General features: G+C 40.3%; 1 protein-coding gene across 14 annotated transcripts in view; it reads left to right on the forward strand.

Moving 5' to 3' along the window:
* Positions 1-25,799, forward strand: part of THRB (thyroid hormone receptor beta) — a 415,197-nt gene that overhangs the window by 28,471 nt on the left and 360,927 nt on the right. For 8 of the 14 annotated variants that reach the window (XM_049871023.1, XM_049871025.1, XM_049871021.1 and 5 more), the window contains one exon: positions 1,828-1,968. The exons of 5 other annotated variants lie outside the window; for them this stretch is intronic. The gene's annotated coding sequence lies outside the window, so the exon portion shown is untranslated. The remainder of the gene's footprint in view (positions 1-1,827; positions 1,969-25,799) is intronic. One more of the 14 variants, XM_049871029.1, reaches the window with a different exon arrangement.

Genomic DNA, 25,799 nt, shown 5'->3' on the forward strand with positions numbered 1-25,799 from the left:
TTTGTAAAAGGTTTGGTGGAAGAAATTGAAACTAACAGTAAATTATTAGCAGCCAATATATTAACGAGTAGCCTACTGAATGACTTGAAATGGTTGATAATGTTTAACTCACTGAGAGGCAGTAATGCCATTGGGGCGAAGAAAGGCTCCCCCCTCCACCAGCTTTTTTAAAAAATACCCAGTCAATTATTCTGAACATACACTACAGACCATAATTTTCACGTTCCGTAGGAGTTTCAGAAATGACTTCGTGTGGTCTTTGAGTTAAAAAAAAAACTATTCCATAGTCTTACTTGCTCCAGGACTATCCAGCGCAACCAGGTCTGTAAGTTAGGGGCCTGCTAAATCTTTCCGAAAAGAGCTTGAAAGCAATCAGAGTTGGTGGCTTCATCTACTCTGTCTTTTAGGAACTAAAAATGGTGTTGAAATGATTTATCTAGCAGGCATTATCAGCTCATACTGTAGTTTACCCTCAAAGGGTTTTTCTCTACCTTAACCTTGCTACATTTCTTTGTAGTTAGTTTCCATCAAGTTGGCTCTGACTCATGGCAACCCCATATACAACAGAACAAAATGTTCCCCGGTCCTACACCATCTTCACAATTGCTGATATGCTCCAGTCTGTTGTGACCACTGTGTATTTTGAGTGTCTTCCAACCCTGGGGGCTCATGTTTGAGCACTATCTTGGACAATATTCTGTTGTGATCCGTAGGGTTTTCATTGGCCAATTTTCAGTAGATCAGCAGGCCTTTCTTCCTACTCTATCTTAGTCTGGGAGCTCCACCTGTCCATTTTGGGTGACCCTGCTGCATTTGAAAGACTGGTGGCATAGCTTGCAGCATCCTAGCAACATGCAAGCCACCACAGTACAGCAAAGTGACAGGCGGATTGTGGATATTCCTTTAGAACTTCACCATTCAGAGTGTGGGCTCACCATCGGGGCCGTGGGCATCCCTTGGGAGCTGGTTAGAAATGCAAATTCTCAGGCTCCTCCCCAGACCTACTGCATCAGAATCTGCATTTTAACAAGACCCTTGGTTAACTCATTAATGTTTGAGGACACGGAAGCAATTACTGATTGTCACTACTGTGACCCTGAAGGAGCTCTGGTGGTGCAGTGGCTAAAGCACTCAATTACTAACTGAAAGGTGAGTGGTTCGAATCCACCAGCCAGCAGTTCCACAGAAGAAAAATGTGGCAGTCTGCTTCTGTAAAGATTTACAGCCTTGGAAGCCCTGTGGGGCAGTCCTACTCTGTCCTACAGGGTCCCTATGAGTAGGAATCGACTCGAAGGCGGCAGGTTGGGTTTGGTTTATTGTGACCCTGGGTGATTCATGTAGCTTTCAAGTGTGTGTGATCTTTCTGTAAAGGTGAAAGTCCGCATTTGAAAATCTGACCTGGCCATTTCAGAGAAGGATTGAACTAGAAAGTGTCTTAAAAAAAAAAAAAATTGAGAGTTCTTTATTTTCGCTGGGTAATCTGTTACTTAACTGACATATTGATGTTAAAATAGCCCTGTTTTTGTAAAAATAAGTAAATAAATAAGATGAAAGAACTACTAGAAAACATTGGTACAGATACCAAAGATAAACCATTTGTATAGATGTTCTTTTAAACCCATGGCTCCTTTCTTTAGGTCATTAGCGTGTTGCCTTTAACAAGCATATCAAAGAAGTCCAAATTTTCAGTCAGCTCGTGAAGATTATTAAAAAGGGGAGAATTTGTGCTCTGTTTTCTTATTTAGGAAGACGGGTTACAATCTTAGGAAGTAGGTTTCCAGACTGGAGTCAGACTGGAAGGCTTATTTGTCATTTACTCATTTTCAGCACCTTGACTGCTAACTGAAAGGTCGGGGGTTCGAAACCAGCTCTGCAGGAGAAAGATGTGGCAGTCTACTTCCGTAGAGATTTACAGCCTTGCAAACCCAATGGGATCACTATGAGTTGGAATCGACTCGATGGCAGTAGGTTGGTGGAATTGCATATCTTTGTGATGTTTATTTTCAAACTAAAAAATAATAATAGGGTGAGGGGGGATTGTTCTAAGGAATTTTCAGTGCTCATTAAGAGACATAAGTTCAGTGACCTAATCATAGCTAAAAAGTGATTCAAGACAGCACTGGCCAAGATGCTACCAGGCTGTGGTCAAATGCCAAGAGCTCATTTTGATGGTAGGAGTGACTGAAATGACGGCCTAGATCAGGGGTGTCCCAGGGGCACAATGCTTTTAGGAACCAAGTGGGTAAGAGAACTTAAAGAGGCTGGTTAGGGAAAGATATCAAAGAATGATGAGGTGAACTGACCAGTGTGTGCCTAATCTAAACAGGGCAGCTGCTCCTCCGTAGTGTTGCCTTGTCAGAATACAGGAAGAAAGTGCCTGCATCTTCCTGTTTTTTAAAGAGGACAATAGAAATATGAATTTGTATGTAAATTCTCAAGGTTTTTGTTGTTGTTAGCTGTCATTGAGCCCAGTTTGACTCATGGCGACCTTATGTACAACAAAACAAAATATTGCTCAGTCCTGCATCATCCTCACAATTGCCGACATGGTCAAGTCTATCGCTGCAGCTCCTGAGCCCATCCATCCTACCGAGGGTCTCCTGTGCCCTCGCTGGTCCTATACTTCACCAAATATGATGCCTTTCCCTAGCAATTGATCACTTCGGATGACATGTCCAAAGCAAGTGAGTTACACAGTGTTCTATTGTGATCCATAGGCTTTCATTGGCGACTTTTGGAAGTAGATTGCCAGGCCTTTCTCCCTAATCTGCCTTGTTCTGGAAGCTCAGTTGAAACCTGTGTACTATGTTGGCAATCAATTCAAGGTTTTGTGAATCTGCCTTTCCCCCCTACTCCATTCTCTTCCTTCCTTCCTTCCTCCTTCCCTCCCTTTATTTCTTCTTTCCTTCCTTTTCTTTCCAATAGTGTGTAATCCAGCCGTTTAATTAGAAATGTAATTAGGTGAGGACTACCAGTTTGTAACACTAAAATACCCCAAACTCCACACTGTGTACTGATTTTATCCTCCTATTCCCCAAGATATCTCTAGAATGACAAACAAATAAAAAACTCACAATTCACCTCCTTTTGCTTTGTACATAGGACAGATGCTAACTAGGAGCCAAATGAATGAAACCTCTGAAAGGGAATTATTAATAAGGCTGGATAGTATACAAACTGTAAGCTGTATAATAGGAAGATGGTGGCTCAGTGGTAAAGAGCTTGGCTGCTAACCAAAAGGTCGGCAGTTCGAATCCACCAGCCACTTCTTGGAAACCCTATGGGGCAGTTCTACCCTGTCCTTTAGGGTCACTATGAGTTGGAATAGACTCGACGGCAACGAGTTTGGTTTGGTTTTGATATCACTATTGGGCACAGAACTATTTCATCGTTCCGTAAAATAGAGAAGAAGTTGATTTCCTCTTAAGACAGTTTCTATCTGGTGATGGTCAGAACAGATTGAATGAACTCATTTCTCTAAGCTTCATATACATGTTCAACTTACTTTTAAGTGCCTTGCTCTGAGAATCTAAAAAGACCATATGCTTTCTTTCTTACTGAATTATGTGAGAAGATAATCACTTGCAGAGAAAATCAGTGAAGCCGCTGATTAAGTGCTGTAAAAATATATTTCAGAGAGCAGGGCAATAATAGTGATACCAATACAGTGTGTCCCCATGCTCTCCAGCCCATTAACCCAGCCCTGGGCCTGAGCACAACCACTTCCCATCATCAGCTAGATGAAATGCAGTAGTAAAAATCAGACCTTTATTTCATTGACTCATAGAATACAGTTCCTTCTTCTCTGCCTATTAATAAAATATCCCCTTGGAATGAAGCCAGAATTCCTTTAGGCCGTTTAGACTTTCTGAAGTGGAGGAGAGAAAGAAAGGGCCAAGGACTATAGAAGTAAAAATTTCATTTTTTGGTTTAAAATTAATATCTGAACAAGTTGACTAGTCTGGTTATGTTTTAAAGCATTGTGTCGACACCGGTGTTTTACACTGAATCATAAGGAGTGACTTAAGTCATGTTTGCATCAGCAACCCTCAGTAATGCTAAGAAACAAAATCGCTTTTTGAATTCACATTTCTCACTGAAGCTGACAGAAGGAAATGGGGGATCATTAAAACCAAAACCAAACCAAACCTGTTGCCATCGAATCAATTCTGACTCATAGTGATCCTGTAGGACAGGATAGAGCTGCCCCACTGAGTTTCCAAAGAGTGCCTGGTGGATTCGAACTGCCGACCTTTTTGGTTAGCAGCCATAGCACTTAACCACTATGCCACCAGAGTTTCCGTGGGATCATTAAAGACCTCTCAGAAGCTCAAAACCATGTGTTTGATAGGGAAGGGAAGGTGGACAAGGTGTATGATCTAGGGTAGGAAGCCAAAAGGAGTCACTGAGTGATGCAAACGGTTAACATGCTTGGCTGCTAACTGAAAGGCTGGAGGTTCAAAAAGACCTGACAATCTACTTTTGAAAAATCAGCCATTAAGAACTGTATGGAGCATAGTCCTACCCTGACACATGTGGGGTGGCCATGAGCTGGAGACAACTCAATGGCAGTTGGTTTTGGTTTTGGAAGACAAGTGTTTTGCTGGAAAGGTTGAAGGGAGAATTTAAAATCAAATTAAACATCACATCTGTGATGTCTTCCCTGTCAACTTAGGAACTGGGCAATGGTGGTGACCGGTCCAAGTGTTCAACATGTGTTAAGACCTAAGTCTTTGGATTACAGCCCCAAATCTAAACTTCCTAGTCTAGCCTGTCTTTAAAAAGAGTATGTCTTCATTCCCACCATATATGGCCAAGCGCTTAGTCAAGACTTACTGAAGAAACGATTTCAAGAAGAAGCAATAACTGTGTGGATTCCCTTTTTCTGCTGTTCATAGTTTAACGGGAAACCCTGGTGGCGTAATGGTTAAGTGCTGCGGCTGCTAACCAAGAGGTCAGCAGTTCGAATCCACCAGGTACTCCTTGGAAACTCTATGGGGCAGTTCTACTCTGTCCTATAGGGTCGCTATGAGTCAGAATTGACTCGACAGCAGTGGGTTTGGTTTTTGGTTTTTTGGTATAGTTTAACTAGAACTCCTTGTCCACGCGTGAGACTTGGTGGTGGAAGCCTGGGATTGTTTTGCAAAGTGCCATTGACTACCTTACGTTTGTGTGGTGCTGCTTAAAAATAAAAAAAGAAAGCTTTGGTCTATAGAAGGCTCTGATTCGCATCCTCGTTACTTGTGTGTGATCTTGGGAGAGATGTTTATTCTCTCTGGACCTTATGGGCCACATTTAGGAGTTTGCATTTTAATCACAAAGTAGTTGGATGCCTTTGAGGATTTTAAGCAGAGGAAAGGACATGATCTGATATAAACTTTAAAAAAGACTAGGCTGGCTGCTTCAGGAAGATTTAGTGTGGAAATGGGGCAGAAAGAGAACCAAGATGACCATTCAGGAGGCTTTTGCAGTTGCTTGAATGAGTGTTGAGGGTGGCTTAGAATAAGATGGGGTTAGTGCAAAGCCAGTAAAGTGAGGTATATTTTGGAGATTGAGTGTAATAGTTAAGACTGCACACTCTAAAGCCAGACAGCACTAATTCCTCTTCTTACTAGCTATATGACTTTAGGCAAATTAACTTCTCTATGCCTCTGTTCCCTTATTAGCAAAATGGAAATAACACTGATAGAGCTGTTTTGAAAATTAAATGAGGTCATAATGCTCAGTATGCATTAGAAGAGTAAGGAGTGAGTGACTTAATAAATGTTGCTGTGATTATTGTTTTTACTATTTAAATGGACAGGGATTGGTGATGGTTTAGATGGGGGAAGGGGTGGAGGTGTCAAAGACAATCACCAGGTTTCTGGCTTGAGTAGCAGGTGGCTGAGGGTGCCAGTTCCTGAGATGGAGGATGCTGGAGAGAAGCAGGGTTTGAGGGGAAGTTCAAGAATCTGGTTTTGGACAGGTCAGTTTGAGATTTGTGTGAGAGATCCAGGTGGAAATGTCAGCCAGCTGGAAACTGGTGCTCAGAGAAGTGTCCTGGGCCAGAGATAGAGCTTGCATGCAAAAGCATACCAAAATGTACTGCATAAATTTGCAGAACTGTCAGCACTTGGAAATTATTTAGTCTTGTCCTGGACTGGCCCATGGGATATCAAACAGTGCACAGACTGATTTCCCTTGGAATGGTGGAAGATACGGCGAAAGAATGTGGGCGTTGTCATCAAATAGACCGCCTTTTGAACTTCACTCCACCATTTACTACTTAGATGGCCATGAATAGTTACAGGTGTTGGTGATAGACTCAGTGGGGAGGAGAGGAGGAATTGTGGACAACTCCCAGACTTTTGGCTTCAATGCCAGGTGTTTGGTGGGGCCAGTTCCTGGGATGGGGGGAGCTAGGAAGAAGCAGTTTCCTCACAGCCTCAGCTCAACTTTGACTCCTTAACTGGGGATTATTATACTTTCCTCAGAGGTGAGGACCAGAAAGCGTGTACATAAAGTGCCTGGCCTATAGTAGGTGTTCACTAATGACAATTGTTTTTCTTATGTGACTTTGTGCTCTCCTGGGGTGAAGAGCTTCTTGCCTCAGCTGTAAACATCTCCACTGCCCTGGCAGGACCTGATTCCATTGATGATTAAGATAAAAGCTGGAAACAGTGAGGTGACAGAAAGGACAAGACTAGAGCTAGGGTAAGGAGAGGGAGACACTCACCTTGGAAGCGCCAAAAAAAACCTCCGTTAATCAAGATAAATAATATTTTAATGCAACAGTTTTTAAAAAATGAAAATTAAAGCAAAAAATCCATGATGAACAAACCCAAACCAAAACCTGTTGCCGTCAAGTCGATTCCGACTCATAGTGACCCTACAGGACAAAGTAGAACTACCCCATAGAGTTTCCAATGAGCGCCTGGTGGATTTGAACTGCCGACCCTTTTGGTTAGCAGCCATAGCACTTAACCACTACGCCACCAGGGTTTCCTGATGAACAAAATATCAAATTTTTAGTAAAAGCTGGATCAGTATTACTGATTTTTCATTTTGCCTTAGGCTCTCACTGGGCACAGCACTGTGATAGGGCAGAAGCTAAGAGGAAAAACTTCTCTACCCGCCCCCAGGACCCTTTCTCGTCTCTGCCAAAGTTGCTAGCTAAGGGCCAGCTATCAGATGTATGTCATCCAGTGACCTCTAGATGCTACAGACTCAGGAACAAGTTCCAGCAGTATGCAATACTGGGCGCACTTGATGTCGGGGCTGGAGGCCTACCATTAGCCCAGCCCCCAACCCCCTTCCATCAGTTGCAACATGGGAGTTGGAACAAGGTTGCCCAGCTTGCCCCACCTCATTAAGCCCAGACCCTGGTGACCCTGGAACTGTTGAGCAAACACAAAATAAAATAACCCCATGCTCTATTAAAGGCTGGGGTTTAAAGGTCAGCTTTGTGCTTATAGATTGCTGAGTGTGATTCACTCCCTAAATGACTCTCAGGGAGCTTTGTGTTTGCAACCTGTACTGAGAAGACGGGCATTTCCATTTAGAGTGGGAAGCTGTTTGCTTTGCAAGGAGCTGTCATTGCCAACAGGAAAACAGCAGGTCAGACAGAAGCAAGAGGAAGTGACTGGAGGTCCTGGTTCGAGGAACACTTCCTTCTGATTTTGACTTAGAAAGCTAAAGGTACATGTGGTGGCTAGTGGCTTTCAATTCTTTCCCATAATAATCAGTTTCCAATAGACACAAGGTGGTAATTTAAATCATTTCAGCAGGTGGATAATGAGTAATTAAAGGACAGATTTGTCATAGCTCATTTCTCTCCTAAGAAACCGATTATGGAATTTTTGAGCTTGTGGGTCACTTCTATAACAAAAGCTGGGTATAGGGAGCTAAATTAAAAAAAAAAAAAAAAAGGTATGTTATTTAAGTGTATTTATCTCAATTTACAGAAAAAAAAAATCTAACGTTTTGGATAATTTTGCTGCAAGTATAATAGACAATCATAACGTACATTTAAAAGTGATTTTGTGGAAAACAATGAGTAAACCACATGGATTAGTCTGAAGCTGCAGCTGCACGCCGCCTACACGTCAATGGCACTTTAAGATTGCGACATTTTGTTTGGTGACCTTCATACCAATTGACTACATGCACCTTAATCTCTGTCTCTAAAAAGCTGAGCCTGCTAGAGATTGGTCAGCTTTCTTTCTTTTTTCTAACCCAGTTTTTCATTTACCTACTGCTTGATAATTTCTGGTTTAATTTGTACAAAAGGATGAAGTTCATTATTACATAACTCAGAAACCCATCTTTGAGTTTTGAGGGAAAATAAGTACAAGGGTTGTCGTGAACTGAGACCAAAAGACCACGTAGATAAATCAGGAGGGACCTTCTGCAGGAAGAGTGGTAATACTTCAGAAGAAGTGTAAAATATGGACACAAATGCAAAGGAAAAGAAGTGCCATTTTGTGTAATGAGGTTTTTTTTCACACTTTGGAACTTGTAATTAAAAGTTCAGAAGCAGAATAAATGTTGGAACAGAGTTGGTTTTGTGAGGATCCCCAGTGTACAGATGTGGGCCGTGCTGAAAATCATGCTGTCTGGTTACCTGCCCCTCTGCAGGAATCTCTTTTTGAGTATGTAGGCCTTATTCTTCAAGAATTGATACAAAGACTTTTCAGACTATGGGTAAACATCACATGGTCCCTAAGGAGCAGTTGTATGGTGTACCCATGGAAATTTTCTTTCGTAAAGAATTAATCAAGATTTTCAATTATTTAATAAAATGGCACTATTACAAAATTAAGTTGTGATGTTTTGTTCTAGGGATCAAGTTTCCATCCCTTCCTCTCTGATTTTCTTTCTTAGTTGACTCCCTGTCTTCCCCCTTCCCTCTGTCCTTCTCTTTCCTCTTCCATTCTTTTGAATGCTTAGATGTTACATTGTCGTTATTTCTACCTCTGTGATCATTATTTTTAAATCAAAGCAATAAGTCCCACTAAGACCCTTAAAGTCAACTTAGTACCTTTTTTTAGCCTCTTACCCTTTATCTGGAGCCCAGGTAGCACAGTAGTTGGGCATTTGCCTGCCAACCAAAAGGTCGACAGTTCGAATCCATCTGCCGCTCCTTGGAAACCCTATGGGACAGTTCTCCTCTGTCCTATAGGGCTGCTAGGAGGCAGAATTGACTTAACAGCAATGGGTTGGGGTTTTTTGGGTTTTACCATTCATGCAAACTTAATCTTCTTTTTTTCCCCGTTATTGCAGTTATTACTAAAACTAGCATCTAGGCAGAAGGTCTCACCAGTATATTGCCTACTTTGAGTTAAGATATTCTCATACACATATCGTTTAGCTAAAAGATAATATTCTTTAAACTAACTTCCCTGTTTTGAAAAATCTTCATTCACAACCCTTAAACATGTGTGAATAGTCACGTCATTTATAAACAAGCATCATACAGAAAACCATTAAGCTGACTTTCAGTTTTCAGGAGAGAAAGTAAAAAATTCCACTGCAAATTAAAAGCTGTTGGTCTATTAATAAAAAAGGTGAACAATTTAGCTACTTTCCCTGCTGAGATAAAATATAATACTGTTGTCTTTCCTCTGGTGGTGTTCTCTAGTGTGGATTACTAGGTCTGGGAGTGTCCTGTCAAAAGGCTCACTTCTGCCAATCCGCTGTCAGACCTTCCCGGGAAACCATTAATGTGATGTGTGGCATATTGAGTTCCCATATGAAAGTGACCTGCCTTGATTTCAGAAATGGGCCATGCATATGTGAACCCTTGAAAATTGTTGGGAACAGGTTTAAAATAGGGAAAATTCTTTTTACTGGCATGTAGGTGGCACAGTGATTAAGAGCTCAGCTGCTAACCAAAAGGTTGGCAGTCTGAATCCACCAGCCGCTCCTTGGAAACCATATGGAGCAGTTCTACTCTGTTCAATAGGTTCACTATGAGTCAGAATCGACTTAATGGCAATGGCTTACGGGTTATGTGTCCGCCATTCTTCTTCTGAAATATGCCTGTAAGTGGCTTGCATTCAAGCATTTAAACCATCATTTCTAAAGAACTTTTGAGTTCCTTTTGACTTTTCTTTGTTTTTAAGTGACTAACTTTTCCAACCACTGCTTTGTAACCTCTCTGTACAGCCACATGTCTTCCTATCACCACACTCTATCAAATTCAGAATACTGCCTTTTGACTTTAAACTCAAGCCATTCTTCCTTTGTCTTCCTTCAGGCCTTACCGTTGTCCTTGACCTTATGTCAGCTGGTTTGTTTGCTGTTCTCTAAATTCACACTTCCCTTGCCTGTCTTTGTGTGGGCTTCTCTGTCATTTATTTTTAACTGGGGGCGCATTGTCCTTCATGGTTATCTGCTACCTTGCAGGTCTTTTCTTCCCTTAAAATGACATTTTTCTGTTCAAATATTAGTTTCTGTATCTAGAACTTGCTACTCTTGATCATTTTAACATACGTTTAGCCAAACAACTTGATTATGTTGTAAACTTTCCAAGACCGAGGTTTATTTTTTTTTTTTTATATATATGTTTTGTAATCTCATGACGGGTGCTTAGTAGGGCGTGCCTGAGTTCAGAAAATGAACTTCCAGGTTGTGGCCCTGCCAGGACAGGAGGTAAGCAATTCTATTTTATTGGAGACTCATCTTAAGCCTGCACCTTTATCTGATGGAACAAACTTGCTGCCTATTTGCGTTTAAACTTTCCAAATTGATAGCAATTGTCTCTGGCAAATTCTATATATAGTTAACCAACACTGATCATTAATATTACCAATACTGTCAATTTAGTTCCGTTTAACCTCTCTTGGTTGTATTATCATTCTCAAGGTGAAACAGTAACAGTTTTTCTAATGGAAACATTATTATTATTAATTTTAGAATTTTCAACAGTATTTTGACCTCTGACTTTTGTTCATATATGGTTATTCTGATTATTTCATATATGGAAGCTTTTTTTTTAAACAGTTTTTTAGGTCATACTCCTGTCTTTGTTGATTATGATTGAAATTAGATTGTGACAATATTCATTTGCTTTTCCATAACTTCCCAAGGCTTTAAGGCAGTCATGATTAGTAGTATTATCTGTTTTATGATATATAGGAAAAGTACATCTTTTAGATTTTCTTACGTCAAGAGAGAAAAGCCATTGTTAATAGAGCATACGCTATTTTCATCACCAAAATGCTAATTACATTAATCATTTCTCAGAAGGAGACACTTCCAGGCATTTTTTGTTGTTGTTGTTGGGTGCCATTGAGTTGATTTTCAACTCATAGTGACACCATGTAACAGAATGGATCTGCCCAAAGGCTGTAATCTTTAGGGGAACAGATCCCCAGGCCTTTGTCTTGCAGAGCGACTGGGTGGGTTCAAACAGCCAACTTTTCTGTAAGCTGCCAAGTAAGTGCTTAATCATTGTGCCTCCGACGCTGCTTTTTAAGACATCTACAGAAATTTAAATTAAATTATTTTTAAATATAGAAATAAAATTTTTCGCTGTTAAAGCAATTATGTTATAAAACATTGACAAATGGAGACTAGAAAAATCATTTATAATTCCTTCTTCCTAAAATATCTATAGTTAGAATCTTTCCTCCCAGCCTTTTTTTGCTCACACATATTTTTATTACATAGTCGTAATAATGGTGTATTATAAATCCTTCTAATAGCTAAAAAAAAGTCCTTGGCGAATGGTTAACACACTCGGCTGCTAACCAAAAAGTCAAAGGTTTGAGTCCACCCAAAGTCACCCCAGAAAAAAGACCTGATGACCTACTTCTGAAAAATCAACCATTGAAAACCCTGTGGAGCACAGTTCGACTCTGACATACATGGAGTCACCATGAATTGGAGTCAATTTAATGGCAACTTGTTTTGCTGTTGTTTTTTTTTTTGCTTTTTTTAATATTCTAAAAGGGAAAATAGAAATTAAGGTAGCTGCCCAAAGAATATAAATACTTGCTAGGTTGAAGGCGCCTTGGGAAGTGCTGTGAGAAAAGCAAAGTTAACGTGTGTGTTTTGACATCACAACAATAACAAACAATTTGACATCAAGGTTTTTAAATTCCTTGAGGGAAAGTTTGCATAGGTCTGTTGCTTTATGAGACTAGCACCAACTGGTTGGGCAGTGGGCACTCACCGGTGACTTCGACAGAGTTGGTCAGAGCCATTCTGCAATTGACCATATTTATAGAAAACAGATCTGCAGCTGGGAAGAAAGAAGGAAACAGGGATAAGCGGAGATGAATGATGGAGATACAGAAGACGTCTTCTGTAGTGCTCTGCTCCCTGGAGCTCTTCCTTGGAGTCTAAGGATGCCTCCATATCCTTCCATTAATCCTCTTTTTCTGATTGTTGTTGTTGTTAAGTGCTGTTGAGTCAGTTCCAGCTCATAGCGACCCTGTGTACCACAGAATGAAACGCTGCCCAGTCCTGCGCCATCCTCACAATCCTTGCTATGTTTGAACCCATTGTTGCAGCCAATGTGTCAGTCCATCTTGTTCAGGGTCTTCCTCTTTTTTGCTGACCCTCCACTTTACTGAGTGTGATGTCCTTCTTCAGGGACTGATCCCTCCTGATAACATGTCCAAAGTATGTGAGATAAAGGCTCAGCATCCTTGCTTCTGAGGAGCATTCTGGCTGTACTTCTTCCAAGACAGATTTATTCATTCTTCTGGCAGTCCACGGGTATGTTCAGTATTCTTCGTCAACACCGTCAACACGTAATGCAAATGCATCAATTCTTCTTTATTCATTGTCCAGCTTTCACAGGCATACGAGGGGATTGAAAACACCATGGCTTGGGTCAGGCACACCCTAGCCTTCAAGGTGACATCTTTGCTTTTCAACACTTTAAAGAGGTCTTTTGCAGCAGATTTGCCCCGTGCAATGCATCTTTTGATTTCTTGACTGCTGCTTCCATGGGTGTTGATTGTGGATCCAAGTAAAATGAAATCAGGTACACCTTAGTCCTCAAAGTGAACTGGTGGGCTTTTTAAAATTGAGGTTATGTTTCTGGTCACTGAAACAGATGCTACTAATCCCTTTTGCCTTTGACCTGTTTCCATCCTGTTTGGGTTGTCTGAGTCATTTACTAGCCTGATACTCTTAAAGCTGACACTAGTACTCTTCACTGAAACTCTTACCCACAAGCAGTCAGGTGTAGAGTCCCGTGTCTCCGTGACTGGAATGGAGTGAGTGCTTAATAAAACCTTACTGAGGAAGGTGGTCTTGGTGACAAATACTCTCCTGTCTTGAAACCTGCAGCAATCTCCGTGCTCAGCAAGTAGCAAACTACTGTCTCCTCCTGGTTCAAAACCCTGTGATACCATTTGGGTGACCACTGAAATAGGAATCCTCCTTCCCACATCTCCTCCCACTTGCACATCATTGGTCACTGACAAATTCTAAGCTCTGAAATGAACAGACTCTTTGGGTTCTCTTGGTTTTCATTGGTGATTCATCTAAGCCCTACCCGTGCCTTTCCCTCCAGGACTCAGTCCTTATAGTTTTGGCATATAATCCTTTTAATTTACATTAAGGGTAACCACCATCATTCATTACCAAATAAGAGGGTCTTTGTGTCACTGATTATATGCAGGATAAAACCCAAAACCCATTGTGGTTGAGTCAATTCCAACTCAGAGCAACCCCATATGCTACAGAGTAGAACTACTCTGTAGGGCTTTCTTGACTGAAATCTTTACAGAAGCAGATCGCCAGTCCTTTCTTCCATGGCACTGCTGTGTGGGTTCAAACCTCCAACGTTAGGTTAGTAGTTCAGTGTAAACTGTTTGCCCCACCCAGGGACCTTCATATGCAGGATAAGTAGAAGTAAAAGAAGATATTCCTGTGTCGTAATGGTTATGTAACTGAAAATAGACAGCTGGCAACTGAACTTAGAATTGGTGTATTAACAGGACAAGATTAAACAAAACGCAGTCCCTCTGGGATAAAACACTTCCCATTCTGCAGGGAAGGGTGTGGTATGAGAAATCTCTCTCCCTAGGTTTACTGCAGGCATTACTTAGACCTGTCTGAGTCACTGAGAATGTTTTAAGTTCAGGAGTTGCTTTTTTTTAATGGCTAAAACGAGTTAATAGTTACAGAATTATAGATTGCATAGAATATTCAGTAGTACTTAAAAGAGTTGATGGGTTTTTTCTCATGGTAATGCATTGTAATTCATAACATTCATTAAATGTTTCAGATTTTTGTCTTAATTGAATTTAAAAAATAAATACGCAGTTCTTTGAAATCGGATCCATTTAAGTTAAAAAGTCAGTGGATGGGGAGGCTATGCTTATTAATTTTATCATTAAAATACATGTTGCTGGAAATATTCGTCATCTACCTGGATCATAAAATCTCTCAATTTCTTTTACTGTTTGCAAAATTATGGCCCCTGTGATCATGGAGAATGGAAAGTTGCCAAAAATACTTTTGCAAGGAGAACAATCATATCAGCCATTTGCAGCTGGGCTAGAATATTGAATAAATAAAAACCCAGTGCCGTCAAGTCAATTCCGACTCACAGCGACCCTATATAGAACTGTGATTTATTCCCTTTGGGAAAATAAACTGAAAAACCAAAACTTGTTGACATTGAGTCAATTCTAACTCATGGCATCCCCCTGTGTGTCAGAGTGGGGTTCTCAATGACTGATTTTTTTTTCAGAAGGAGATCATCAAACCTTTCTCTTGTGGTGCCTCTGGGTGGACTCAAACCTCCAACCTTTCAGTTAGCAGCCGAGCTCAAGCCATTTGTGTCACCCAGGGAACTTTGGGAAAATTGGGTGTAATTAATGCCCAATACTATTACTTGATGTAGTGACCCAAAAGATCCAACTGAACCATCATACTACCTTAGAAGTCAAATGAATATCATTACCTCAAAGGGCTATCAAGTACGGAAGGAGAAGGCCATAGTGGAAGGGAGGAAGAAGGCCATGGTGATGAAGGAGGAGACTCCAGCTGGGTATGCTGGGCCACCAGAGTTTCCCTTCCCAGCTTTAAAAATGCCTTCAGTTCAGGAAGCTCTTTGAACAACATAACCTAGAGATTAGTCAGCTCAATATCTCAGTAAAGTTTATCTGTCAAACTAGATAACAAACATCCCTCATCTTCCTTCTTAAAGTCTTATTTCTTATGAAAGTGATTTATGGATGTCTCATCAGCTGGAATATTAGCTCCCTGAGGGCAGAGCTACCAAAGAATAGCTTTTGGTGGACCTGGGGGGTATAACATGCAAAGACATGCCTGCCCTCTAGGAACTTAACTCTCTGTTGGGTGAAATAAGGTAGAACACCTAAGAGGGTAACTAAAAGCATAAGACCGTGTGTTTCAAGTATCGTAGGAATTAATAGAGTTTCTCCAAGTTTGCTGAAACTTATTTTCTTTTTAACTACAAGTAGTTTAAAGAATGTCTTCATCCTTGTACCTCCAGGGCCCAGACCAGCGCCTGGCAAGTAGCAGACATGCAGTGCAATAAATATGTATTGCTGGTAATGAACAAAGTGAAACAGACTTCTCAATTGAGACTGTTGTTAGCTTCTGCCAAGTCAGCTTCTAATGTGTAACAGAACAAAAACCTTGTCTAGTCCTGCACTATCTTCGTGATCATTGGTACTTTTGAGGCCCTTGTTTTGGTCACTGTGTATTTTGGATGCCTTCCAACCTAGGCGAGCCCTGGAGGCACAGTGGTTAAGCATTTGGTTGCTAACCAAAAGGTCGACAGCTCAAATCCACCAGCCGCTGCTTGGAAGCCCCATGGGGCAATTCAACTTTGTCCGATAGGGTCGCTATGAAGTCGGAATCGACTCAACAGCAATGGATTTGGTTTTTTGTTTGTTTGTTTTAATGTTGTGTTATTATTTACTTAAATTATGGACTCCTGAGCAAACTCTTACAAAGGAAGGTGACCTCATCTACACCCAGGGGGCTTATCTTCCAGGACTATGTCAGACAATATTCTGTTATGATCAATGAAGCTTTTATTGGCTAATTTTTGGAAGTAGATCACCAGGCCTGTCTTCATGGTTCGTCTTAGTCTGGAAGCTCCACTAAAATCTGTGCACCATAATTGACACTGTGGTATTTGAAATACTGGAGGCATAGCTTCCAGCACCATAGCAACATGCCCATGACAGACTGACAGACAGGTGGCGGATCATAAGACTATTTAGCCTTTAATATGCGAAAGCACATTGTGTCTTCAAGAAGGTGAGAAGGTATACTTGCCTGATTAGAGAACTGTTTCTAAAATTGTGGACTATCTTGCAGGCCTTCAATTCACTCTAAGGCATTTTGGGAAATTCTGGCACAGACGAGAAACGCCTTAATGGTGATAAATGTCTAGTAAGGCTGAATGGAGGGAGGCTTCAGATTTCACTGAATCGCACTGTGTATTAGTTTCATAAAGACGCAGCAATGACACAAATTTATTATCTTGCAGTTCTGGAAGTCAAAAGTTCAAAATGGGTCTGCAGGGCTACGTTCCTTCTGGAGCTCTCAGGGAGACCATTTCCTTGCCTTTCTTAGCTTCCAGAAGCTGCCTGGAGCCCTGGTGGGGCAGTGGTTAAGAGCTACAGCTGCTAACCAAAAGATTGGCGGTTCAAATCCACCAGTTGCTCCTTGGAAACCCTATGGGGCAGTTCTACCCTGTCCTATAGGGTCACAATGAGTCAGAATTGACTAGATGGCAATGGGTTTGGGTTTTTGGTAAGAGGCTGCCTGCATTCGTATGCTTATGGCCCCACATCACTCTGCCTTTTGCTTACCCTCCTCACATTCCCTTGACACTCCTCCCATTTTCCTTTATATGGACCCTGGTCATGACATTGTATCTACCCAGATAGTGAGGGTCATCTCCCCATGTCAAGATCCTTATGTTACATCTGAAAAGTCCTTTTTGCATATTCATAGGATCCAGGGATTAGAACATGGACATCTCTGAGGCCCTTATTCTGCCTACCTCACCCACAGTGTGTTCCCAGAACCCCAGAGGGTACCTGATAAATATCTGTTGAATACTGTTGAGTGATTAAATGAAATGATTTCAGTAAAGCTCCCTGATTTATGCTGGTGAGAGAGAAATAGACTCCTGATGTCATCATGACAGTAAGCCTTGCCAGAATTCTCAAAAGTATAGATTTTCTTGAGAAAGATCTTTCCAATGTGGATAGTGTTGTGAAATGATAATTGAGCAGAGGCAGAATGTATTTCTGCAGAAACCCACACCATTCCCTTGATAATCACCGAGCATGCTGACCTCCCTCCAGACCTGCTTCCTGCTTTGGGACTGTTTTTGTGGTGGCCAGACTTGGAGTGGGAGGAGAGTGGAGGTTGGCAGAGCTGAGCAGGAAGGGGCCAGAGTGGAAGGAGCAGAGGAGGAACGAGCCAAATCTGGTAGAGAGGTGGCTTCTGGGATGAGTCCATTGAGAGCCTGTGGTGGCTTATGGGCCACCCACTCCACTCCTTTCCTTCTGAGTTGGTGCAGTAAAATTAGAGGGGCGTGAACAAAGAAGGCTTCTGGAATGCCATTTCCTCATTTCCTCAGAAGGTCATGACTAATGTGTCCAGCCTCTTGTTCTTCTTTTTGATGATTGTATTGTCTTTATCCTTTAGGAAATAGATTTTATTCTCAAGTTCATTATAGAAAATAAAAAGTACCTATTCTGTTACTTACAGATAACCATTGTAACATTTCAGCATATTTCTTGCAATCTTTTTTCTCTGTGTATATGTATATATAGTTACACTAAAGAATCAGGACCGTATTCTGATACAGATTTTTTTTTTTTTTAACTCTTTTTTTGGAGCAGTGGTTCACATAATCAACTGCAAACCGCATGGTCGGTGGTTTAAAACCACCAGCAGCTCCACAGGAGAAAAATATGGCAGTCTGCTTCCGTAGAGATTTATAGCCTTGGAAACCCTGTGGGGTTGCTGTGAGTCGGAATTGACTCCATGACAGTGGGTTTGGGTTTTTTTGTTTTGTTTTGTTTTTTGTACTCTTTTTTTTACTGTGGTGAAAATATAGACAACAAAGCATTCGCCAATTCAACAATTTCTATGTGTATGATTCAGTGACATTGATTACATTCTTCAGGTTGTGCGGACATTATTGTTATCCTTTTCTAAATTATCCCACCACCATTAACATAAACTCAATGCACCATAAGCAAAAACTCCCCCTTTCCCTCCGCCCGTAACCATCAATAATCTTTGTTTTCTATGTATTTGCTTATTTCATGTAAGTGGGATCATACAGTATTTGTGCTTTCGTGACTAACTTATTTCCCTCAATATGTTTTCAAGGCTCATCACTTGACTGGAAACGTGTCCCCAGGCCTTAAATATTCTTCAAAACATGATTATTTAATGACTATGATATTGGGAGCCCTGGTGGCACAGTGGTAGAGCTTGGCTGCTAATCAAAAGGTCGGCACTTTGAATCCACTAACCGCTCCTTGGAAACCCTGTGGGGCAGTTCTAGTCTGGCCTATAGGGTCACTATGAGTTGGAATCGACTGGACAGCAATGGGTTTTGGGTTTTTTTTTTGGTATGATATTGGACAGCTACAATTGAATGTTTCCACGTCCTTCTGGAATGAATGAGGAAGCCTTGTACTATGTCTTTTGCCAGCTTAATTATTTCTACTGGACAGCTCCTAGGAGATAAAGTCAAAGGGCACAGCCATGTTTATGGCTCTTCTTAGACATGGCCAAATGTATTAATCTATACTCTTCCTGGCTGTGCAGATGAGTGTCTGTCTCACCTCACACTCTATAGCATTAATCATTTAAAAACTTTTCCTAGTGTAAAAAGGCAAATATATTACTTATATTAATTTGCATTTTGCTTACTAGTGAGGCTGAACACTTTTGAATGCTTACTGGACACTTACAGTTTTTGTGTAATTGGTTGATCCATGTTCTTTGCCCACTTATCTATTCAAAACCAACCAAACAAACAAAAAAACAAACCTGTTGCCGTCAAGTCAGTTCCAAATCATAACCACCCTATAGGCCAGAGTAGAAGTGGCCCATAGAGCTTCAAAGGAGCAGCTGGTGGATCTGAACTACCGACCTTTTGCCTAGCGGCTGAGCCCTTAACCACAGGGCTACCAGGGCTCCATTTATCCATTCAGGTGTTAATATTTTTCTTATAAACTGTCTATTAAAGATTCTCTGTGTGCCATGTCTATGAGGATATTTTCCTAGTTTGGCCTTTGCCTTTTGAGTATTGTGCTACCTGAAAAATGAACATTTTTCATGTTTATTATTGTGTGCCCTGGTTGCATAGTGGTTAAGTGCTACAGCTGTTAACCAAAAGGTTGGCAGTTCGAATCCACCAGGCGCTCCTTGGAAACCCTGTAGGGCAGTTCTGCTCTGTCCTATAGGGTCGCTATGAGTCAGAATCGATTCGATGGCAGTGAGTTTGGTTTGGGGTTTTTGCTGTATGCAAATCTACTTTGTCACATATTCTACTGTTATTATGTTAGAAGTGCTTGCCTTGGTCCAGTATCTGGTATCTACCTATATCTAAAAAAAATATCTTACATAATCCTTTATACTTGTGTTTTTAATTTAATATATAATCCATCTGTAATTTACTTTGACAGGTAATATGAGATATGATTTTTAAACTATTTAAATCATTTAACTCTAACACTATTTATTGAATAACCTCTCTTCACTGATTTGTGATTAAATATATCTTTAATTAAATCTTGATATGCACATTTCTATCTGGGCTCTCTATTCTGTTTCATTAACCATCTCGCCATCAAGTCAATTCCGATTCATAACGACCCTATGGGACGGAGTAGAACTGCCCCATAGAGTTTCCCAGGAGTGGCTGGTGGATTCGAACTGCCTATCTTTTGGTTGGCAGCCAAACGTTTAACCACTGTGCCACCAGGGCTCCAGCGTTGTTGGATTATAGCAGGACCATATTGTTTTCATTATTATAATTTGTATAGCACATTTCCACTTCTGATAAGTGCAACCTTAACCCTCTCATTACTCTGTATTTCAAATGTAATTAGCATCTAAGCATTCTTCAAGGTGAATGTTGGAATCAGTAAAAAAACAAAAAACAAAAAATGATGAATTGTGTATGGAATTATGCACAACCTATATATTATTTTTTGGAAGAGTTTGCATCTTTACACTTTTCAGGTGTTTCACAATATCTCTGTTTTTTTCATGTATCATTTAATGTGACAGAAAAAAATTATTTCCCCGTATTTCTTATTATGGTTATTCCTAGGTATTTTATATTTTTAATTTAATTATGTTCAAGGATGTTTTCTAATTGTTGATTATTGTTATATGACCACTCTTGATTTTGCATTTTGCTTTTTTAATCTACTTATATATTCATGGTAATCAACTTTTCTCGTTAAATCTCTGGAGTTTTCTTAGTAGACAGCCATATGCAAAAAAAGGGTTGTGCTACCTATTCAAAAAACATATCTTTTATTTCAAATCATGTTTTTTAGCATTGCCAGAACTTCCACAGCGATGTTAAATATACTTACTTGTATTCTTATTTTGTTTCTAGTTTTAAGTTATTTATTTTACGATAGCTTTCCTAACCACGTTAAAGAGATTTTGTTTTATTCCAAATATGCTGAGAGTGTTTTTAATAAAAAATTGGTTTCAAAGTTTTGTCAAATGCCTTTTTGATTATTTTGGCAAATTAGCATCTTGGAGAAGAACATTGAGCGTAGAAGCTGGAGTATAGGATTTGTGGTTGGACAGACGTGGGCTTAAATTCCTCCTCCTTGTTTTAGGATTGTAGAATAGTTAGCAAGTTATTCTCTTCCAATTTTAGTTTCGTACTCTGGAAGATGAGGCTACTAATACAAATATCTTGTAAAAACATTGTAATACATTTAACATCAGACTTGATACAGCGTTTCATAGTTTCTTTTAAAATGATTGTGTAAATTTTGCCTTTGATTTTTTAAAATGCTGCACCATAATTACAGATTTCCTAACATTTCATCATTTAGGTCATGATGAAATGTTCTATTAACTCACTGCTCTGTTCAATGTTTGTTTCAGATTTTTGCATCAATTTTTGCAATGAATTTGGTCGTCAGTTGAGTTTTTATGCTGCCTTGTCAGTTTTGATATCAGAATGATGTTAACTTCATAGAATGATTAGAAAATTTTTGGTTTTCTGTGCTTTGGAGCTATGGAATTATATTTTTCTTGAGTGTTTGAAAGAAATTTCCTTTAATGTTTTATGTGTCTGGATTGTTTTTTGAACCAGATAATGCATTGACAATGTTTTCAGATTTTTTTGTTTGTTTCTGGTTATTGTTCTTTGTTTTCTCTAATCTATGTTCCATTCAGTGTTTCTATTTCTGCTTTTGTCAATTTTGGTAATCCACATTATACCTAAAAGTTGTTCTTTCTGTCTTTTTTTCCTGTTTTTTTAAAAATAATAAACATAGAGTTGCACAGAGTATTCTTTTATAATTCCTAAGATTTTTATATTCGTGCTTCTCTCTCTTTTTCTTGGTTTACTTAATAATTCCAAGGTTTATATTGTTTCTTTTTAAGAACTATCTCTTGGATTTATTTATCCTACTATTTTTCTGTCCCTTGTTTCTGTAATATAATCTCATAGTAAGCACTTCTCCGCCTGCCTTTATCAGACCTTAGTTTTTATATACTTCTGACTAAGCCACTGCTAGTCAGAAATAGTCACTGCTAGTCAGTGATCATTCATTGAGTGCTTCAAAGGCCACTCTTAAGACAGTAGTTGATGCCTCTTTTATCTCAGTGACTGTGAACTATTGGGGGAGCCTGGGTTCACATCCCAGCTCCACCATTAACAACCTCCGTAACTTCCAGCAAGTTACTTACACTTTCTATGCCACAGTTTCCCCCTCTGACTGTGAGGACATGAAAGTCTGACATGTAGTCCCTGGCATATAGTAAGTAGCTTTCACTACTGTCATTGTTATATTTAAGAATATAATCACACAGTTGTTCTCAAGCTTACACCCTGTAGACAGTTGTCGATGGAAAACTCAAAGACAAATCGAGAATTCAAAGATTTTATTTGCAATGTTTAGATACCTTTAGAAGAACTGGACTTCCTGAATAAAGGAAATAGCAGGTATCTAAAGGAAAAAAGAAACTCACAAAGTTGCAGTTAATCTGTTCAAAATCCTCACTGGTGGAAAAACAGCCGTTCCTCAAATGCTTTTCATGTCTGTGTGAGTCCTCGCCTATCTTCAGACATCTGTGTTCCAAAAGTCAGAGATAAAGGTGTTTTCCTGAGAGAGCCAGCAACTCACAGGAAAGGACCTCAAGTCTTTATTTATCTGGGGGACCTATGTCAGACAGGGTGTTTCTGTTTTGGGAGGGAGTTTTATAAGGATGCAGAATGTTTTTTCTGATTCTAGAATGTGAAAAGCACACTTAATCATAATGACAGCAGGCAAGGTATAGTTTGCCTTTCTCACAGTTGTCATGTAGACAAGTGAGATGATAAATTATAAATAAATAATTCAAGTGCGTATGTAGATTATACTGCGCTTTATTTACACTTATTGTCTAGGTTCATTCATAGATATTCTCTTGAAGTGCTATGCTTCCAGAATACTCTCTTAACCACTACAACTTACAATATTTTTCAGTACCTCCGCAGAGGGAGAAGCATCTTTTAATGGCTTCCATTGCTTTCAGGGCAAAGTTCGAACCCTGTAGCAGGACACAAAGCGCTTCTCCTGCCCCTTTCTTACTACCACTTCTCACTATGCCTCTGCCATGCTAAGTCATTGTGGTGGTAGGCAGAACTCTATCATTGCCCCCAGATTCTCGCTCCTTGGTGTACACATCCTGTATAATTCTTCCCCTTGCTGTGAACAGGACCTGTAAATATGATGGGATGGCCACTTCCTTGATTGCTTTACATTATATAAGACTCCTTCTTAGCAGATTGAACAGAAAGATTCTCCTGGTTGGCTTTGAAGAAGCAGACTGCCGTAATGTAGAGAGGATCACATGGCAAGGAACAGCAGGTGGCCTTTAGGAATTGAGAACCACCCCCAGCTGACAGCCAGCAAGAAAGTGGGGATCGTACTAAATTCTGCCAATAATCAATGAGCTGACCAACACCTTGGTTTTAGCCTAGTGAGATCCTGAGCAAAGGGACCAACTAACCTGTCTCTGGACTCCGGAATCACAAAAACTGTGCAATAATGAGTTTGTGTTGTTTTAAGCTGTTAATTAAGTTGTAAGGAGCCCTGGTGGTGCAGTGGGTAATGCACTTGGCTGCTAACCAAAAGGTAGGTGGCTTTAACCCACCAGCTTCTGTGGGAGAAAGATGTGGCAGTCTGCTCCTGTAAAGATTACAACCAAGGAAACCCTATGCATAGGGCAGTTCTACTCTGTCCTGTACGGTTGCCATGAGTCAGAATACACTTGATGGCACACAACAACAAATTAAGTTTGTGGTAATTTGTTATACAGCTGTAGAAAACGAACACAGTCATTTAGTCTTCTTGTATTTTATCACCAATGTACAACTACATTCCATCTGTTTCTGCCCAGGGTGCAGTTATCATCCCCTGGCCCCGACCGACAGACTTATCATCCTCTTCCAAGAGGAAGAAATCGATCTTATTCTGAAGTCATATTATACATTTGGCCTTTATCTGCTTATATTATTTTTATTCAGAAAATACTATTATAAGCTTCCTATTCTGTTTTTTACGTTCTCGTATATGAATATAACTGCAAATATTTTATAAATTATTTTCACCTACTTCAAACTTTGATATGTTAGAGTACATTTCTGAAGGAGCAAATTCGTTGTCAAATTTAGACTGGGGTTTGGAAAAAGCATCCATTAAGTTGTGTGAGCACAACCACCGCTCCAGGAAGGGTCGTCTCTAATGGGAGGCTATGAGGACCCACCCTTGGCCCTATAAGGGTATTGTTTTTCATCGATAATTTTAGTGGGGATATAGATTGCATATTTTTCAAAGTTGGGGTTGACATGAAATCTAGATAGCAGAATTAGAGCCCAAAGAGATGAATTCAAGTTGCAACGATGGGCCAAACCTAAAGATGAACTTTTAATTGGAAGAGGTGTAATGGCTTATAAAAAAAAAATAGATATAAAAAAAAAAAGTCAACCTAGAAACTAGGGATGGGATGAGACATACAGCACATGGAAAAATATTTACATTAGTTGTTTACAAGCCCAGAATAAATATAGGGTGTAATAGGGCTTGTAGTGGGATGCACTTAAGTAATGCTGCTAATTTGAGTCCGCATTAATGGAAATGGTGTGTCCAGAAGAAGGACAGTCTTTGTCTACTGCATGTGGGCCATACCACTGCTGGAGGGTTGGGTAGTTCTGGGTCCTTCTTTAATGGGATCTTGGTCAAATTGGAATCTCTCCATTTGGCAAGGACCAGATGGGTGAGCAAGTTTAAAATCGTGTCCTCTATTGTGGAATAATATGAGTTGTGAATATTTAGCCCATGGAAGAGAAGATATCTAAAGATTAGGCCTTTTTTTCATGACTGGTGAATGGAAATCGTAGGAAAATAGATTTTAGCTGTTACTAACGTGTGGTTAATAGCAAAACAGAATGGGTTGTCTTTGGGAGTTATTAAGCCCATTGTCCCTGAGAGATACAAATAGAGATTTGAGTGGAGGGAAACAGATTTGTGAAGACGTCTTTTGTATATGTGGTCACAGTGAGATAGTGACACTCACCCACATATCTAGAGGCTATATTGTTTCATTAAAGAGAAAGAACACAGAAACTTAGGGATATGGTTTCATGAAGTAGGAGTAACACAGCATCGCCCCAGGGAAAGGACTGGCTTTCCAGGTTCCCTGTAGATCCCCTTGAAAAGACATCCAGCTCTGGATTGGACCACCTCTATGGAATGCAGATTCCTCCAGGTGTGAGAAGCTGCCTGTTGCAGATGCTGTTAACGTCCTATGCAGGTCCCCTCCCCTGGGCTAGTCACTGTCCAGCTGCTGCAGGTGTTGGCTGCTAAAGTATCACAGCTGCACCCTACTTCTCTCTAGTCATCCTTCTCATAATGGGCACCTGGCTGACCACCAACCGTATAAGGTGGCATGTGGGAAAGGAAAAACTTGGTGTAGGGGAAAGAGGACTGGCTTGGGAGTCTAGATGGATGTACCTAATTTCTGACTCTGGGATTAAGCTGGGCAGCCATGTGACTTTCGAGTCATTTAACCCTTTTTAACCTCAGTTCCCTCATGTCGGAGTATAACCTGCCTGCCCTGCCTAACTGACAGACATGGGAAGGCGAAGTGAGATAGCGCATCTGAGACATCTTATGACAGCCTAAAACCCTTGACAAACGTAAGAGATCATTTGCCTGAGGTATTAAGATGGCAGGGTTGCTCGTGAAGAACTTGCAACATAGCAGGAGAGCTGACCGATGAAGAAAAATAAAAACTAGGGTGCAGGATGACCACCGTCATTAGCAGGTAAAATGTGTAGGAGTTCAGAGAAGGATGAGCCCATTTTCTGCTGGGATATTTGTTCTCTGGACCCAAAAGTATGATCGTCTCCTTCCCTTTATCTCCTTTCTGATCTGGAGCATGTAGACAGCAGACCCCTTGCATAAATCCAGGGAATAACAAACAATGTTACCTCTTTTTATGCTTAGTGGAGAAAAGGTCCTGGTCCATACACATTTGATTGATGTATGAACTGAAGAATCTTTCCCTCTTTTTTTTTTTTTGTGATCAATATCTATGTA

The sequence above is a fragment of the Elephas maximus genome, chromosome 27, assembly GCF_024166365.1.
Source record: "Elephas maximus indicus isolate mEleMax1 chromosome 27, mEleMax1 primary haplotype, whole genome shotgun sequence".
NCBI classification, from domain to species: Eukaryota; Metazoa; Chordata; class Mammalia; order Proboscidea; family Elephantidae; genus Elephas; species Elephas maximus.